We start from the raw sequence: 6,412 nt of genomic DNA on the forward strand, positions 1-6,412 counted from the left end.
CAGTGTGGCATCCATATTGATAAATTCCTGCTCTTGATGTTTGAGCTAGTCAGTATCCCCCAAACTAGAAAGATTAACCATTTTTTTTGTTGTTGAGAAAAAAAATACAATTCAATTTTTATTTCACCCAGGCTGGATAAATTGATTATTAATTAAGAGGATGAAATATGTAGCAAGGGCATCCTGTGCACCAGGTGAAGCTAAGGTCCAGTGAAGGCAGAGTCTGCAGATTCTAGGGCTTTCCAAACTCTTCACACACAAAAAAAAGAGGTGCCCAGAAAGGGTTTTTTAGTAACCCAATAAAAATTTAAAGAAGGAAAACTAAATATCAGTAGCATATCCAAAGCTGCCATAAGTGCTTCCTCTCCAGCAGCATATTCCAAGCTTTCTCTTCTTCCCAACTCACCTCCCTGAGCCTCAATAGTCATTATTAATAATTTCGTGTATTTTTTTCTTTTTTGGCAGCGCCACAGCATATGAGGTTCCAGGGCCAGGGATCATACTGAGCTGCAGTTTTGACCTGCACCCAAGCTATTGAAATGCCAGATCCTTAACTGACTGTGCTGAGCTGGGAATCAAACCTGTGTCCCAGCACTCCCAAGAAGCTGCTGATCCCATTGTGCTTCAATTTTGTGTATTTTACACAGGTTTATGAATACAGTTTACTCCTTAACCCACTGTTCTGGGCCTGGTATTGAACCTGCACCTTTGCAATAATCCAAGCTGCTGCAGTAAGATTCTTAACCCCTTGTGCCCAGCAGGAACTCCCAAAGAGGGTTCTCTTAAAGCTGTATCTTAAAAGAATAAAAGATATTCAGGGAAAGGGTTGGAGAGACATACTAACAGGAAAAATCAGCATTTTCTAAAGCACAGAAACATTTGGATTTATCCCTGGGTCATCAGTGATCCAAGGGAATAATAATAACAATGGAGTTGGCTTGGATTAAGACACACCTACAAATCCCTAAGGAATTTGTGTCATATCCTATAATCATAAGTCAGATGTCACCTTTTTATTATCTCTCCTCTATCTGCATTAGTGTAAACATTGATTAATTTACCTAAATTTGGTATCTTCTTCTAACAAAGAAATGGAAAGTTTCTCTTTCTAGCCTTTTAACAAATAATGGAAATGACGGGAGCATGCTAAGCATGTTTTCTAAGCATAGTTGCTCGTGAAAGTTAGTGGCATCACACTTTCCATCCTTAAGTACATAACTACTCGCACCAAATATGTTTTAAAATGAGTGTACTAGGAATTGAAAACAGATGAGATTAAAAGTATGAGGTCTGCCAGGAGTCTAGCTCAGGAACACAAATAGGTGGAGTCAGAGTGCAAACGAGAATGCAGAATAAGAATGGCATGAATATGAGGCTAACTGAAAATAATAATACTAGTAATAATAATACTAATAATACTAATAATAACAACATTAGCCACCATTACTAAATGTCAAGTTCATGAACTCCCCCAGGCACTCCAGCTGTTATCTCATTAACTTTCACAGCAACTTATGTAAGAATAGTAGTACCATATTTGTGATGAAAAAATGAAATTTAAGATGAGAGACTAAGATAGTTCACCCAAGGGAAATACCTAAGGTAGAAATGAGTATCAAATCCCCATTATTTTAACTCAAAAGTCATTTTCTGGAGTGATGTTACCACAATGATAACATAGGAGATCCCAGCTACCAGACCTGCCAAAAGATCGACAGTTAGACCACCATCTATGAAAAAAAAAAACATCTCTGTGAGACTTTGGGGTCTACTGAAGAAAATTGAGCAAGCCAGCAAAAGAAAACCCCTGAGAATAACCATACAAGGTAAGAAGGCAGACAGCTTCAATGTGTGTGTCATCACAGTCCATAGCCAGCATGGCCCAGTGCCAAGAAATGACCAACTCGAAAGAGTTCACTTCACCAGTAAAGAAATATAAGATCCCCAGTATTGTGAGCAGCACATGAAATCCCCCTTCAGTTTCAGCCTGCCCAGGTGGGCAAAGCTGAGATGTATAGAAATGGCTAGAAATAAGAAAAGCAGGGGCTGCTGATGGCCCCTAAGCAGTGGGAGTGGTCCCCATCCAGAGTGACCCACTCTGCAGATACATGGGCAGATTTTGCACTGGAGATGCTCTTAGCTGACACAGTGCCATGTATCTCAAATTCTTCAGCCCACATATGTTTGCATCACTGAAGCCAGCCCCCAAGCTCTTCCCTGCTCCCTTCTCCACCTGCACTGGAGACTAGAAACACACTGCAGCCAGATCAGGCCTCTGCAGCTGCATGAGTGCCAAGAGCCAGCCTGGGATTCTGCTGCTGAGCCCTCACCACCTGTTTGCTCAAGCCCAGTCCAGATACACTTGCAGTCTGCCAGTCTGACACCCTTCCCATGCTTCCTCTTCACTATACACACATGGAGGGTGGCTCTGAAGTCCCAGGAGCAGACAGGAGCAGCCATGGTCCCTACAAGGATTTGGGTGGGTCAGGCCCCATATTCAACCCCTGGCCTGCACTGCCATCTTCCCTGCAGCCAGTGCCTCCACCTGTGTACCCACCCACGTGGCTGGGGCCTGATCTGATTACCACATTTAATGGCTGTACACATGTGGGAATACATAGTTTCAGGAAAGCACTCTGACAGCAAGGAAGCTCCCCAACCACCACTGAGCCCATGGTTGCCCCTTGTCCTTACTGTCTGACTCGGTTTAGACAGAGCCAGGTGCTGGGATGGGAAGTCCTGTATGTGGTGTTGTTTGCTGCTTGGTGGTTCCTGGCACAGCTGGCTATGGGGTCTGGGCGGCTCCTGAGCAGGTTTCCACCTGCTAGTGAGTGGGGCTATGTCCCAAGTCATCTCAAAGATGGTGTGAACAGCTGATGTGCAGGGTCAGGGCCAGGGTAGTGTCCTGGGTCTGTCACTGGCCATGCTCTGAGTCTCTGGTTGCAGATCCCAGGGTTCCTGGAGCTTGTGTTGGCCACTGGTGATGGTGGGTAAGGCTGCTTCCTGACCTGGCTGGCTGTGGGTTCTGGGTGTCCTGAAGCATATGATGTCCACTGCTGAGAGGAGCCCATGGTGTCCCAGAGCTGGTGGTGGTCTGCTTATGGGCAGGGCCAGAGTCAAGGGCACCTGGGATTGGTGCCAGACTGCTGACATGCAGATTATGGGTCTACCACTGTCCTGTGGCTAGTGTCAGCCACTGGTGGGTGAAGCCAAGTCCTAGACTACTGCCAGGCTAAAGGTTGGCTATGCTGGGTCCCATAGTCTCTGGCTACAGGGCATGAGGGGCCCAGAGTTAGTGTATATGCCCACTGGTGGGTGAATTCAGTGCCCAGAGGACCTGTGGCTGGTATCTTCACGCACATCAGTGAGGCTGTTCTGGGGCTAGTCCTGGCCCTCTGTGGAAGGAAACGTGTGACGAAGTCTCTGGCTGCAGGGTCCTGGGGTCCCAGGGCTAGTCTTGCCCACTGGTGGGTGGATCCAGGTCATGGGCCCTCTGTGAATAAGGATGGGTCCTGGGGAAGCTGTGGCTCACAGGGTCTTAAGTGAGCTTGTGGGCAGAAATGTGTCTCTGCCAGGCCAGGTTCTTGGCTTGAGCTGCCCTGTACTGATAATGACAGACCTCCAGACAGTGCTAATTAACTAGAGGGAGAATTCCAAAGGGCACTGGCCAGTATCAATGTCTTGTGATGGAATAAGCCCTAATGTGGCTACTGATAGTGTCTGTGTCCCCAGAACAAATGGTTGTTTCCTCCTTTCTGTCTCCAGGAGGCAGTGGGTCTGACCCAGTCTCTTTTCAAATGACTGCTCTGCCCCACATCCCAGAGTGTGGGATGGGGTGCACCCTTTAAGAGTGGAGGCTCTATTTCCCATAGCTCTCTGGATGTCCCCCAGATAAGCAAATTTCTGAAGACTGGTCTTCCTGGTACAGGACCTGGGCTGGGGAGCCTCTGCCCTTGTAATTGCTCCGTCAGCAGGCTGCCCACCCTGCAGTAGAAGTCTGGAGTATATCCCATCTCTGCTCTTCCTATCTGCCATGTAGCCTCTTTGTATCTTTGGCTGTAATCTTTTCTGGCAGCCTGTAAACAGTTGTAATGTCAGTGTACCCGTGGCAGGACATGAGCTCTCCACTGTTACTTGGCCACCAAGAATCCTGGTGATTCTTCTGCGTGTTGAAGTTTGGGAACTTCAATCTGCTCTGTGCCACCCTTTAAGCTTTTTACCTGCATGATTTTGTACTTCGCACTCCTTCGAACCTCTTCCAGTATATGTTCAGGGAATATGAGGTCAAGCCATTCACAACTAAATTAACAACTGTCCACCAATTGTTGGATGCATCCTAAGCTCAAGGTTTTTATTCAAAGCTTCTGCCCTCCCAGTCTTACTTCCTCACCCCACCCCACCCCCAATAAAAGGAAGAATCTCATAAGATCAAGGGCTTTAGGTAATTTTGTGGCCACTTCTTGAAGAGTTCCCATTGAATAGAATCAAATTTAGTTGAAGATCCTCTTCTTTATTGAAATTCACTTCTTTCTTTACATTCTGTCAGGGGTAGAATGTCAGAAATGCCAAGTGAACCATGTCTGGAGACCAGAAATAACCTGGTAAGGAAACGTCAGGCCTATGCCTTGGTTTGCCAAAAGCAAATATGCAGCTCGTATTTGTAGGAGAACAAAATAAAAATGGCTCCTTAGTGATAATAAGAACAGTAATATTTCTAAGAGCTGGACTCCCATATGGACCTAATTGGCTGTACCCCAAACCCTTTAACACTCAGGCACTATTATTAGCTCCATTTTGATAGTGAGAAAAATGAAGTTCCAAAGACTTTTTCAAAGTCATTCGACAAATTAATGGTGAGACATCCTAATTTCTACAGTCCTGCCTTCCACTGAATATTTAATTACCTCAGTAAGAAGTTCCTTTGCATGTTCCTCTTAGTTCATGGGATGACATACTGGGTGGTATTAGCAAATAGTTCAGGAGAAAAGAATTTGAGTGTGGCTGTCCTCTATACCTTCAGGTTAAAGGCACCAAAAACTGACAACAGAATGTGTTCTCTTCACTGTTTTATCACAAATAAGTGGTTTGGAGTTAGACATTAGTTTGGGCCAAATTCTTACCAAATAATTTAGAATGTACATATTCTTTGTGTTTCTAGATTTTATGCCATAATTTCAGAGAGGTAATTGTTGAGAAAAAATATTAGAACCCTGTTTTTTGTATTTTGTTGTTTTTTTTTTTTTAGGTTTAACTATAACTGACATTATAGTTGTCAAGAAAATGAATGTTTTGTTAGTTGCTTTGTTAAGTTGCTGTTATTGCTGGTGCTCCATTTTTAATGTGATCTTCTAGAGGATTTCAAACACGGAGTGGCCATATTATGAATATTAAGACAATCATTCAGTCATAAGTTCTTGTGATTTTTTCCACATATCTTTGGATAGCATAGGAATAGAAATTCTAATTTCTAATTCAACGATGAGTAAATAACCACCATCAATTATTTATAAGAAATATATTTAAAATTATAGTAATAATAATATTGATACCTTGTACATGGCTTTTATTCCAAAAGGGAAAGTTACTTTTCAAAACTAAATCATTGGTCCAGAATATGGTACTTATGATCAAAGACATTTCCAAATTTAAGGAAAAATATCCAAATATATAACAATCTGTATTTCTTCACAAGAATGTTTGGGTCAGTGTCAACTCACTGTTTTCATGCATGTGGTCATCATCTACTATATCTGGGAAAATAAATTACTCTGTGTGTTCACACACATGTGTGTATCTGTGTGTGAGCATGTGGTCTGACTGTCTCTTGAAGAGATCTTCCTTCAGTTACTGGCCACATCATTCTCCCTGATCCTCAAACCCTTACTCTCAAAATTGCCTTTTACTTCAAATTCTCCTTCTCCTAATAGCCAGTCTTCCAGCCCCACCTCTCCTCCTGTCATCTTTTTTGTCATCCGTGTTCCTAAGCAAGTTCATTTCAGCCTCTGTCCACAGAGACTGAGCTCTCCATCACCTGCCTCTTTGTCATCAAGTCTGCTAGGTAGGCATTCTCTAGGTGCCTTTTATCTGTTTTGAAACTTCCAGATGGCCGTGTCCTCCATTGATCAGATTACATGGACTTTTGACTTTTCATCCTTCTCACCAAGACTTTCTGTTCTACTCCAACACTTTCTTCCTGTCACTCCCATCTGCCATGGCCTTTTCCACCCAGAAATTTGCTTATGTTCACAAATGATTCTTCCTCTTCTCCAAACCCTACCCTTGGGTTTGTGGGAAATGGTGTCATGACATGTGCATATTGGGATGGACCTAGAGATGATCATACTGAGTGAAGTGAGCCAGTGAGAAACAATCATATGATATCACTTATATGTGAAATCTAAAAAAGGATACA

At 43.5% G+C, this 6,412-nt stretch overlaps 1 pseudogene; it reads right to left on the minus strand.

The window, feature by feature from the left end:
* The window catches only part of LOC100518808, a 32,949-nt pseudogene extending 26,977 nt beyond the window's left edge, over positions 1-5,972 (minus strand).

Source organism: Sus scrofa, chromosome 15 (genome assembly GCF_000003025.6).
Source record: "Sus scrofa isolate TJ Tabasco breed Duroc chromosome 15, Sscrofa11.1, whole genome shotgun sequence".
In the NCBI taxonomy this organism is placed as follows: domain Eukaryota; kingdom Metazoa; phylum Chordata; class Mammalia; order Artiodactyla; family Suidae; genus Sus; species Sus scrofa.